The sequence below is a fragment of the Thunnus albacares genome, chromosome 23 (genome assembly GCF_914725855.1).
Source record: "Thunnus albacares chromosome 23, fThuAlb1.1, whole genome shotgun sequence".
NCBI classification, from domain to species: domain Eukaryota; kingdom Metazoa; phylum Chordata; class Actinopteri; order Scombriformes; family Scombridae; genus Thunnus; species Thunnus albacares.
Window position 1 is genome coordinate 700216 of NC_058128.1, and position 13554 is coordinate 713769.

Sequence of the window (13554 nt, forward strand, 5' to 3'; positions counted from 1 at the left end):
TGTTAGGTATATTACAGTGAATTATAGTACATACAGTATACTGTAGTATACTACTGCATGTACTAGTATATTACAGTATATTATATGTACTACAATTTACTGTAATATACTGAACATACTGTAAAATGCAGTTTATACTGTAATATACTATAATATATATATATATATATATATATACTAGTGTGTACAATATATTATAGTATATATTATACACACTAGAATACACTGTTTATACTGCGGGTGCTATAATATATTATAATATACTATGATATAGTGTCTCTCTGTTTCTGTCAGTGTCTCAAAAATGCCAAAAATAATTGTTAAAATGATGAAATCCTGAGACAATAAAATACTTACTATTATTATTGTTGTTATTATTATTATACCATTATAATATCAGACAGCAAAAATGCTGCTTTTACCTTTTATGTAAAAAATGAAATACTGCAAATGACGACACGTTTACATGTTAATGAAGTCAAAGAATATGAGACACAAAGACACAATTTAAACTTAATATACTCAATATTTATATACTTCATTATAATTAAAATTATACAACATGGAGACACAGTTTTCACTTTTCAAAGCAAGTTATGAGATTTTAAAAGAACCGAGAACGTCAAAATTATAAGACACTAATTTTAACTTTTTAAGTCAAAAACGATGAAAGAGTTTTTGACCTCCCGTCACATCGACGGTGAAACAACGTGAGCCGATCAGCTGACCCGTGATCAGGTGTGTCGCTGCACACGTGATGCAGGAGTCACATGTTGCAGTGAAACACCTGATCCAGGTGAGCAGGTCAACGCTCCGGTTTCACAGCCTGCAGCTTCTTACAGAAACAGTCATCAAGTCTTTCACTTCTCTGTTTACTGTTTGTGAGGACGACGTCATTTCCTCATTCAGTAAATAATAACAGAATAATAGACAACAAACGTATCTGCTGCGTGTTTGCATCCAGCCTGCTCGCCAGAATAAAACGTTCTGCAAACCACAGAAACGTTTCAACATGTGAAATACGAATCATATCAACATTTCCAAAGTGACGAAGTTCACATGTGATCTACATGAGCTGATCTTTCCTATCAGGAGGACTCGGTGGACGGTTAGTAAGCTGGAAACCAGCAGAGAACACCTCGACACCAGTGTCCACTTCCTGTTTTTAGCGAGACGTCAGCTGTTTTTATTTAATTTTAACCCAAACCATGATCTTTCCCCCTAACTCTAACCAAGTGGTCTTTGTGTCTAAACCTGAACCACAGTGACGTCACACCATAAAACATCATTATTCAACGGGTAGAAATGTTAATATGCTACGTTTGTAGATTCTGGCGACTGGCTCGTTGCATCAGTGGAGGAAAGTTTTCTTGGAGGAAACTCTGCATCTGGAGCTGTGATCAGGACGTTGATGTTTGAAGCTTTAACTGAGACTCAGCTGGACTCTGCATGTCGCCGCTCAGCCTGCAGGACGAAGATCTGAACATGTTCACATCTTTCATCGGATACGATAAGAAAGAAACAGCAGAAACACTTTCTGTCCAGTATAAAACCTCATGGTGGCGCTAAAGGAAACATCAGATTATCCCCAAAGTGAGAATTGATCTCCCAAACATCTCTGATTATTGATCACTGATCACTCGGGCTTTGACTGAGGAGAGTAAAAACAGACGAGAGGCCACAGTGCCGGACTCATCTGTGTGTTTGTGTTAAAGCCTTCTGGTTTCTGTCAAACACACACACACACACACACACACACACACACACACAGACACACACACACAGACACACACACACACACACACACACACACACACACACACACACACATATATGCAGGTCTGTTGTTGTTGTTTATTAAAGAGCAGGAAGTGATTTCCTCCAGACTCTGACTCACCCTCCATATGATCCCCCTGTGTGTGTGTGTGTGTGTGTGTGTGTGTGTGTGTGTGTGTGTGTGTGTGTGTGTGTGTGTGTGTGTGTATAATTGTATCTGTGTATCTGTACATGAACATGATGTAAACACAGACGCAGTAAACCAGCTGAACTGAACCTCACTAAAACATTTTCGGTGCCTGAAATCCTCTCAAGGATTCCTGGAATGATTCTCCAGGACTTCCAGGACCTCATCATGGATTCCTGGAAGTCTTAAAGCCTCCTAGTCTAACATGACATCACAACACCAGCAGCCAAAACTAGTCTCAATCTTCATCAGTTGTCATGAAAAGAGTCGTGAAACGTTTCATCTTCATCACGTCAAACATCGACTTCATTTCTCGTCTCGTTGATGAGAAACAGACGAAGAAGCTGATGAAGACTTTGTGTTTTAAATAAAGTTGATTATTGAACATGTGCTTAAGTCTTTTTTCAGCTTCTTTGTTTTGAATGAACCAGAAACACTCGTTTAACATCGTCTGTTATCAGACTTAACGAGCTCGGAGCCAATCGGCTAAGCCGGGTCCCAGCCGTCGCCATGGAAACCCCTTTTACCTTTGGCCTCAGCCTCTTTGTGTTTGATCACCTGCAGCCGGACGTCTCACTCGGACTCAAAATCTCGTGAAGAATATTTTCTCTCTTTCAGTCAGATGATTAATAATAAACATAAATGTAACTAATATATATATTATATATATATATATATATATATATATATATATATATATATATATTAGATGGTAAATAACTAATTACATTGCTGGAAGTTTTCATCCACTTGTTAGTTATTAGTCAAATATTCTGTATATTATTGACGGTTTCGCCTCTCAGATGTTTATGATGATAAACTGAATATTTTTGGTTGAATAAAGCAGCTTCATCATCATCATCTGTTTGTTTCTCTCATGTTTATTATTCCATCTGTTTGAATAAATAATACATATAATACATATGAATCTAAATGTATCATCATATATCAGATTATCATACCGAAACACTTTTATCAGAAAATGTATTTAATGTAATTTTATTGATGTTATTGTGGATATATATTATATATATATTATATATTTATAATCATACGACTCTTTCTGTCCTTCATTATCAAACTGAGACACTTTACATGCTGCTGTTTAACATTAATAAACAGTTATTAAATGGTTTATAACTCATTATAATGACGTCGTCAGCAGATATAAGTGTTTATTAATGTATCTGTTTTCATAGGAGACGTTATAATAAACACTCGTAGTTGTTATAAATGTCGGACTGATGGATGTGAACATGTGAACATAGACGTGATGTTAGTTTATTCTTCCTGTAGAGAATCAGCTGATCAGCAGTAAATGTGTCTCCAGTTCTCTGAGCTGAAGTGATGATGGTCTTAATGGGATTCACATTTCTGTGTTTGGACCAAAACATCATAAAAAAAAGCTGCGAGATCATCAATCAGACGCCTTTATTGTCTTTTATTGTCGGTTCGTCCGCAGAGAGAAATAAAACTGCTGCACCGACACCTCAGAACCTGATCCTGAGACCACGTCACACACTGATCATTATTATTATTATTATTATTATTATTATTACAGGTCAGATTATTATTCTCTGACATCATGTTTATATATTGTTATTAAATCTCTGCCGTCGCTGTAAGAAGCATAAAATGCACAATAATGTAATTATATCATTGATTTGTTTTCTGGATTTAAAAGCAGAAACATGTCGACTGTTCGGTCTGCAGAAAACTACACTACCCATGATCCTCAGCAGCTGTGGCTCCACCCACAGCTGTGACATCACATCCAAACTCAGACGACAACAAAGATGTTGAGTTCATAGAAAACTGGAAAAGCTGCTGCCAGAGAGACGCTCAACGATCGATCAGTGATCAAACTGATCGATCAGTGATCAAACTGATCGATCAGTTATCAAAGTGATTGATGGTTTCAGCTGTAGAGTGCTGCCATGTTTATTATGGGGTTAATCCGGCTGTGTGAACAATTCAGGATGTAAAATACTTTAAATCAGCTTTGTAAATGTTTTATGAAGGAAAGATGTTCAACATGTTTGTTAGAGATCTATTGATCTATTGATCTATTGATCTAGTGATCTAGTGATCTATTGATCAATTGACTGTGTTCTGATCTTCTGAGGGAACCAAACACATCCAATCAGCTGGAAGTTAGAAGGAAGGATTAATAATCTCTATGCACACGTTTACACTTGTTGTGCCTCCACATGTATCATGAAGTTGAATCACGTCTGCAGCAGCAGGAAAGTCGTATTAAAAGTTATTTTCATCTTCAACAGGTTGTGTCTCAGAGATAAAACAGAGATGTGCCTCAACGTATGTGAGTCCACGATCAGAATGAAACCTGATTAAACCTGATTAAACAACCTGAACACCTACAAACACACACAGCTGGAACGCCAGAAACACAAGGTCATGTGATCATATTGCATATTGAGGAAGGAGAAGAAGAAGAAGAAGAAGAAGAAGAAGAAGAGGGAGATGGAGAAGGAGAAGGAGAAGGAGAAGAAGAAGAAGAAGAGGAAGGAGAAGAAGAGGGAGATGGAGAAGGAGAAGAAGAAGAAGAAGAGGAAGGAGAAGAAGCAGCAGCTCAGTCTGGGTTTCTGGTGTGTTTCTGTAAGTAAAAGGAGTCTTTTTCCTGCAGCTGAATGAATGTGTGTGTGTGTGTGTGTGTGTGTGTGTGTGTGTGTGTGTGTGCTGCAGCTGTCGAGCAGCGTATTTATCTCTCTGTCATTGATATTCACGGCAGCTCCGGATCAATGAGCCGCGACACTCACACCATTATTTCATTTCTGTTCCTGAAAGTAGAAACTGCGACTGGCTGACTCGTCACAAAGAAGAAGAAGAAGAAGAAGAAGAAGAAGAGAAGAAGAAGAAGAAGAAGAAGAAGAGAGTTCAGTCTCCTGACACTGAGCAGGAGGAAACAGAGTCTTCATGGATGAAACCAGACAGGAAGTCAGTCTGACGTGGTTACAGGTTAACAGGAAGCTGCTTCACCTGTTAGCGGGAAGCTGCTACGCCTGTTAGCGGGAAGCTGCTACGCCTGTTAGCGGGAAACTGCTTCACCTGTTAGCGGGAAACTGCTTCGCCTGTTAGCGGGAAGCTGCTACGCCTGTTAGCGGGAAGCTGCTTCATCTGTTAGCGGGAAGCTGCTACGCCTGTTAGCGGGAAGCTGCTTCGCCTGTTAGCGGGAAACTGCTTCGCCTGTTAGCGGGAAGCTGCTACGCCTGTTAGCGGGAAGCTGCTACGCCTGTTAGCGGGAAGCTGCTTCGCCTGTTAGCGGGAAGCTGCTATGCCTGTTAGCGGGAAGCTGCTTCGCCTGTTAGCGGGAAACTGCTTCGCCTGTTAGCGGGAAGCTGCTTCGCCTGTTAGCGGGAAACTGCTTCGCCTGTTAGCGGGAAGCTGCTACGCCTGTTAGCGGGAAACTGCTTCACCTGTTAGCGGGAAACTGCTTCGCCTGTTAGCGGGAAGCTGCTACGCCTGTTAGCGGGAAGCTGCTTCACCTGTTAGCGGGAAGCTGCTACGCCTGTTAGCGGGAAGCTGCTTCACCTGTTAGCGGGAAACTGCTTCGCCTGTTAGCGGGAAGCTGCTACGCCTGTTAGCGGGAAGCTGCTTCGCCTGTTAGCGGGAAACTGCTTCGCCTGTTAGCGGGAAGCTGCTACGCCTGTTAGCGGGAAGCTGCTACGCCTGTTAGCTGTCACCTTTGACTTTATGACCTGAGGGAGTGAAGCAGTTCAGATGATTTTTCACTTCTTGGGAGGAGTTGTTGTCTGAACCGAACCAGACGTCACCACGGCGCTGTCACATCATAAAACATTTTATTAACGTAGCGTAGCGATATGTCACTGACTGGTTGACGTCACGTTCTTATTCCAACAGGTTGATGCGAACCAACCTGCAGGCTGATCATCACTGAAACAATCAATCACCAGATAATTAATCAACAAATCAAACCATTGTTTTTTAAGCAAAAATGTCCAAATGTTTGCTGGTTGCAGCTCCTGAAATGTTTCATCAACTGAATGTTTTGTTGGACAAAAGAAGATAATTGAAGTATCAGAGAACTATTCAGATTTAATACTGTCCACCAGAGTTACTGTACAAACCTGACAGTGTAGACCTGAAACCATTCATTCATTCACTCACTCATTCACTCACTCACTCATTCATTCATTCACTCATTCATTCATTCATTAGTAGATTGTCAAAAAATAAATAATTTTAGTAATTTTTAAAGCAAAAAAGCCAAAGTTTCACTGTTTCCAGCTTCTCAAATGTGACAAATTGATGGTTTTGTTTGTCATATATGATAATAAAAGGAATATTTTGAGGCAATTTTCACTTTTTTCTGACATTTTATAGACAAAACAATTAATGGAGAAAATAATCAGCAGATTCGTCGATAATGAAAATAATCGTCAGTAAAATCTGTTTCCATTACATTATTATTATTATTATTATTATTATATTGTGTCTGATCAGAGATGAAAGGTTCAGTTTTCATCTCAGTTGCTTCCAGTCGTCTTCCTGCCTGTCAGTCAGAGTTCAGGGAAAAGACTCAATATGACGATATGAAAACCTCACTACTTCACCTGACCAGCCTCTTCTTCTTCTTCTTCCTCTTCTTCTTCTTCTTCTTCTTCTTCCTCTGACTGTTTGGTTCTCTGAGTGTCGTTAAAACGTTTGTTTCTACATGAAACAAACTCTGACAACAGAAACATTTTCTCTGCTTCACGACGACGTCATTAAAAATAATCACTTAACCGAGAACAAGAGCGTGTGTGTGTGTGTGTGTGTGTGTGTGTTAGTGTGTGTTTGTGTTAGTGTGTGTGTGTGTGTGTGTTTGTGTGTGTGTGTGTGTTAGTGTGTGTTAGTGTGTTAGTGTGTGTTAGTGTGTGTTAGTGTGTCTGTGTGTGTTAGTGTGTGTTAGTGTGTCTGTGTGTGTGTGTTAGTGTGTGTGTGTGTGTGTGTGTGTTAGTGTGTGTGTGTGTGTGTTAGTGTGTTAGTGTGTGTGTGTGTTAGTGTGTGTGTGTGTGTGTGTGTGTTAGTGTGTGTGTGTGTGTGTTAGTGTGTGTGTTAGTGTGTGTTAGTGTGTGTGTTAGTGTGTGTGTTAGTGTGTGTGTTAGTGTGTGTTAGTGTGTGTGTGTGTGTGTTAGTGTGTGTGTTAGTGTGTGTGTTAGTGTGTGTGTTAGTGTGTGTTAGTGTGTGTGTGTGTGTGTTAGTGTGTGTGTTAGTGTGTGTGTTAGTGTGTGTTAGTGTGTGTGTTAGTGTGTGTTAGTGTGTGTGTTAGTGTGTGTGTTAGTGTGTGTGTTAGTGTGTGTTAGTGTGTGTGTGTGTGTGTTAGTGTGTGTGTTAGTGTGTGTTAGTGTGTGTGTTAGTGTGTGTGTTAGTGTGTGTTAGTGTGTGTGTGTGTGTGTGTGTGTTAGTGTGTGTGTGTGTGTGTTAGTGTGTGTGTTAGTGTGTGTTAGTGTGTGTGTTAGTGTGTGTGTTAGTGTGTGTGTTAGTGTGTGTTAGTGTGTGTGTGTGTGTTAGTGTGTGTGTTAGTGTGTGTGTGTGTGTGTGTGTGTGTTAGTGTGTGTGTGTGTGTGTGTGTGTGTGTTAGTGTGTGTTAGTGTGTGTGTTAGTGTGTGTGTTAGTGTGTGTGTGTGTGTTAGTGTGTGTTAGTGTGTGTGTGTGTGTGTGTGTTAGTGTGTGTTAGTGTGTGTGTGTGTGTTAGTGTGTGTTAGTGTGTGTGTGTGTGTGTGTGTGTTAGTGTGTGTTAGTGTGTGTGTGTGTGTTAGTGTGTGTGTTAGTGTGTGTGTTAGTGTGTGTGTGTGTGTGTGTGTGTGTTAGTGTGTGTGTGTGTGTGTGTGTGTGTTAGTGTGTGTGTGTGTGTGTGTGTGTTAGTGTGTGTGTGTGTGTGTGTGTGTGTGTTAGTGTGTGTGTTAGTGTGTGTGTGTGTGTGTGTGTGTGTTAGTGTGTGTGTGTGTGTGTGTGTGTGTGTTAGTGTGTGTGTTAGTGTGTGTGTGTGTGTGTGTGTGTTAGTGTGTGTGTGTGTTAGTGTGTGTGTTAGTGTGTGTTAGTGTGTGTTAGTGTGTGTGTGTGTGTTCTGAACACAGCATGAACTAGTTTACGTCCAAACAGCAGTCATCACACCTTCTACAGTTAAACCTGAAAAGAAAACGAGACGCTTGTTGTGAAATGAACAAAAGATAAAACCTGCTGAGAGATTTTAATGAACAAACTTCGATCTGTTTCGCTGCGAGGAAACAGTTTGTGAGCTTTATCCTCATCTTCCAACATTATATTTATCGAGCGTTTGTGCCTCAGATGTGACTGTTAGAAGATGAAAGTCTGAAGAACGAGACAGTGATTCTAACTGTGAGGAAACGCTGAACCTCCAACATGAACTTCATGTGTTTAACGAGAGCAGAGGAGCTGATTGGTTTCAGCACCACGGACAGCGAAGCGTCATGACAACAGCATCAGGTTCAATCCTGCGTCTGATCTGATCCTCACTGAGAACATTCAACAACCCAGAGCTTTCACTCGCTGCTCAACACTTCCTGCAAACATCTCAAACATATTGAGACTAAAAAGCCGAGAACACAGAAGACGGGCTTCTCTCCTCCAGATGTTCACAGATGTTCACACATTCAACTGAACTTCTCAGCAGTTTGAACAAGTTTCGCTTCCATGTTTCAAACTTTTGAGGAGTTTCAGAAGCAGCTCAACACACACACATACACGCGCGCGCGCTCAGCATCACCTACCCCAGCGTTGTCATGGTGACGATGGTGTACCAGAAGGCGGCGGGGATGCTGGTGAACTTGCTGCCACTGGATCCTTTCTCTGCGTAGAACATGACGGTGGCGAAGATGATGATGGCCATGGTGAGGGAGAAGAGGAGGAAGCCGAGCTCTGACGCGCAGCTCTTCAGCGTGTAGCCCAGGATGCGAAGTCCCGCGGAGTGCCGCGAGAATTTGAAAATCCGAAACACCCTGAAGACGCGCAGAGTGACGAAGGCGCCGCTCACGTCCTCGTTGTCCGTCATGACGAGGCCGATGTAGTACGGCATGATGGCCACCACGTCGATGATGCTCATCACACTCTTCACGAACTTGTAGCGGCTTGGCGCGGCGAGCATGCGCAGCAGGTACTCCACCGTGAAGATCATGACGCACGCGGTGTCCAGGCAGAAGAAAGCCAGCGCGTACCGCTCCCCGCACGACAGCTCCTTGACGCGGTTCGGCGCGGAGCCGCACGGGACCGTCTCCACCACGTTGGCGAGCACCGACACCGCGATGAAGAAGCCGGTGACGTAGTAGAAGACCAGCGCCATGGTGCTGGTATGCGGGTTCTCAAAGGCGCGCCACATTGTCTCCCGGAAACTCATGTCCGGCGAGACCAGGTCGTTGGTCTGGTCGCTCTCCTCGTCGTCCTGGATCCGTTCCTGGTTCTCCCGTCGCCGGTCTTTGTAGTCCTCGTAGCAGCAGTCCCCGATGATCTCCGGGATGATGCCGAAGAACGCCAGCTCCTCATCGTACGCGGAGATGCACTCCTGCCGCGCGTAGTGCAGCTTCCCGGTGCGGTAGAAGTTCAGGATGTGCCGGAAGATATCCGGGTCGCGGTCGAAGAAGTACTCGCTGGTCTCCTCGTGGAAGAAGAAGTCCCGCTCCGAGCTGCCCAGCAGGGTGTCCGGGTACCGCTCCAGAGTGTCCCGCCACGTCTGGAACTTTGTGCCGCTCACGTTCAGCACGATCAGCCCGTCCTGCCCGCGTTGCTTCTGCTTCGGGGGAACCGGCATGGGCGCGCTGGCCACCGGCATCCAGCCGATGGCCGCCGCGCGGGCGAACGGCAGCCACGCCGCCACTCCTGCTGCCATGCTGCCCGGTCCTGGAGCAGCCCGGTCCTGGAGGTCCTGGAGGAGCCCGGTGGGTCCTGGAGCTGTACAGAAGCGCGTTAGAGGAGGATTCACGGAGCCGCGGAGCAACGGGAGGACACGTGGAGACGAAACACAGAGAAACAGGCAACAGATGGAACTAAAGCGACTCTCTCCAGAAGAAAAATAGATTTTACGCACGAAATCGTAAAATCGAAACTGCAGCAAAGTCACCTCAAAAAACAGCCCAAAACAAAGAAATCCACATGTGAGCAGTCCGAGCTCAGCAGCTGTTTGTGTGTTTGAGAAGCAGAAAAACTGAATAAACTCTCCTCCACAGACAGAAACACTCCGAGGCTTCAGTAGTCAGATAAGATCCGGTTCATAGAGCCGTTCCTCGGCGTGTTGTCGGTACTTTTTCTCCTCACTAGTCGGTGTTTCCTCCGACAGCAACAAGTTCAGCAACGTCCGGATAATCCCGCGCTCCTCACCGGGACGCAGAGCTGGCACCGAGCCGCCGCAGGCATGCCCTCCCTCCGGGTCTCCCCGGCAGAGTCTCCCGGTCCCCAAACTGCTCCCGCGGTGAACAGCGACACGAGAGAGAGAGAGAGAGAGAGACAGAGAGAGAGAGAGGGAGAGAGAGAGGGAGAGAGAGAGAGCTCCGCCGCTCCGGCAGCCGCGTTGATCCACACTGAGCCGAACCGAACCGCAGCGGAGGAGAGAAGATGTTCGCGGCTCGTTCTGTGGTCACACAGGTGCTGCTGAGAGAAGAGCGGAAACCCACGTTACTCCCTCTCTCTCCACTCTCTCCTCCCCTCTCCCCGCTCTCTCCCCTCCCTCTCCCTCTCTCTCTCTCTCTCTCTCTCTGTTGGGGGCGTGTCGGCGGTGAAGCCCCGCGGATCACACCGAGCTCTCCGCCGCTTTACGCGCCGCGTCAGGAAGCGGCCTGCCGCGCTCAGGGTTAATGAGTGTGTGTGTCTGCGGGACGGGCGGTGATTATGTGTCTGTGTGTGTGTGTGTGTGTGTGTGTTTGATAATCAGCTGCGGGCGGTGACAACACACACGCAGGGCCGCGCGCCCGCGAGGTGGAGACAGGTCGCGCGCAGAGGTCCGTGTTGAAGGTTTAAATCATCATCAGGAGGAAGAAAAGAAATCTGTTTATATCTGATGAGGAATTAATCTGAATGAGGTTCTTAATTGCTCCACTTAATAACATTTAATGTTATTAATTATGTTAATAGTTTTTTTATTATTAAAAAGGAGAAAAATGGAGATTTACAGAGGAGATGTGCTGCTGTAGGAGACAAAAAAGTTTAATTTCACTTTGATGCTAAAAGAACAAATGTGCAACATTATCAGACTGTTATAATGAAACCAGAGAGTTTATTATATATTTCATATCTAGTAAAGATCCAGGTGTGTTTTCTCTGCTGCTTCTTTCTGATCTGCAGTCGCTGAGCGTCTCTTTATCTTCCTCCCACATCAGTGAAACTGTGCTCATCAATATTGAAAGGCTTCTTCTTTTTCTTCTTCTTCTTCTTCTTCTTCTCTCAGGAGACTCAGACCTGAATCCTTCACACCTCTCTGACACAAACACAGTGTCGACACAGTATTTGTTTCCCTGCAGAGACGCCGGACTCTCTTCTGTCTGACAGTCAGGAAGCTTCAACCAGAGGAAACATCTTCATCCTCACTTCTAAAGATCCTGTTTCACAGTAGCCGGGTGTTTGTGGACGTTTTCTGCCCTGGGTTTTGCCTCTCAGGATACGGCCTGCCTTTACTGTACGAGACCTGCAGACAAAACTCAGGGCTAAAAATACACTCAGACTTTAATTGCATGTTTTACAGGAGAAGATAATTTAAAGATTTTTAAGATTTAATCATTTGTGCGCGTGGATTACTTAATTAGTGCTTGTGATTGATCTATTAGAGGGCAGCAGACACTTTCCCCGTAACATCAGTCACTTCTTGATGTGCTGACGTGTGTTGAATGAAGAGTAAAACTTGTTTGATTTACGTCAGTTTGCAGCAGCTTTGAACCCTGAAGCTCAGTTTTAATGACCTGGATGACGTCTGCAGGAACACCAAAAGTTTTTACAGCCAAAAAGTCAAATATGTTAAAAAAAAAAGATCTCAGAGAAAACAGTGTTGTGCTTCAAGTGCAACTATAATAACATGAAAAATATCTCATGTCTGTAACATTTTAATAAGAAACCTGGTGGCAGAAACACGCTGCCGCATAATTTTAATGAAAGATGTGAAGATTTGACATTCACACATAATCAATTCAATATTTTATTGCCATTTCAACAAGCTGATTGGAATTTGGTGCAGTGCAGCTCAGAATACAACACAGTTCATGGAAATATATAAAACTTCTTCTATAACCAACAATGATGAAAAGTAAAAAGGTAAAAAATAAAACATTTCTTCTCAGTCGTCACAGATTAAAAGTTCATATTATACTTTACATGAAGGATCATTAAGAGTTCTGAATATGAATTACAACAGGACATGTTCTGTTTTTATATCTACTAGTTTTGGTACCGATGGAGCGCCATCTTCTCTCTGATGGGAGTCCGATCCGCGATCTGCGGGGTGAGACGGGTCAGAGGTCACTCTGAGGGCTTTGTGTTGGATACTAACTAACCTGGTCTCTATGTTCCCTCCAGATGTGTCCTGTGCTGTTGTGTTCCTGTACCAGACAGTGATGGAGAACATCAGAACGTCTCCACCGCTGCCTCAGAAGAAACCCTGAACCTCTTCAGTTGTCACAGAGATAATCTCTGATGACGTTTCATGATTATAGTGTTTGAATTTAAAGTTCTCCACCCACTTCACCGTTTATCTCCATGAGCTTCAGCTCGTTCCCGACAGTCTAGAAGCATCTCTGAGGTTTTACACCTTCCTCCTGTTTACTGACTCGTCGTTTCCTGATCAGACCGGCGAGCGGAGTGTCGTCAGCAAACGTTGTGATTTTGACGGGTCAGAGTTTGACGTACAGTCTGAGGAGCGTTCTCTGTTCTGGGTTTGGAGAACATATTCCTGATTTTTACCACTTGTGTTCTATTATATAAAAGGTCTAATATCCAGCAGTTTTCAGGGAAGGATTGTGTTGAAGGCTTTACTGTAGTCCACGAGCAGGACCTGAGCACCGGTAGCAGGACCCTCTAGATGTAGAAGGTCCTGCTGTTTACCCTGTTAGTAAACTGACGTGGGTCTAGATCTGCATTAGAGACGTCTACAGACCAGCCTCTCAACACCTTCATTAAGTTAAAGCCTGTAGTCATTCAAACCACTGACACTGGGTTTACTGGAAACCAGTTCTATCACAGCCGACTTAAGACAAGATGTAACTTTGCAGGCTGTGAGAGACCAGTTGAAGATGTAAATACAGGAGCTAGTAGGTTAGAACTGTACTTCAGGGTGTCTGGTGACACCTGGTCTGACCCAGTTTAGTTTAACAGAGACCTGATGACGGCTGAACCAGTAGGACCAATAACGTGTATTCAGTCTGTCGGGAGGTTGATCTTCATCTCTGACGCATCGCTCTGCTATCGTTACTGTTCCTCCAGTTTAGCGCTTTATTCAGATTTTCCTTCCTTCACTGCTTCTTCTGGCTCTAAAAACGCATTTTTACCTTCATGCACATGAATTTAAACCAGATGTTAAATGAATTCTGCTGAATAATATTATTGCAATAACAAGGAAAAGATCATTTTCTGCA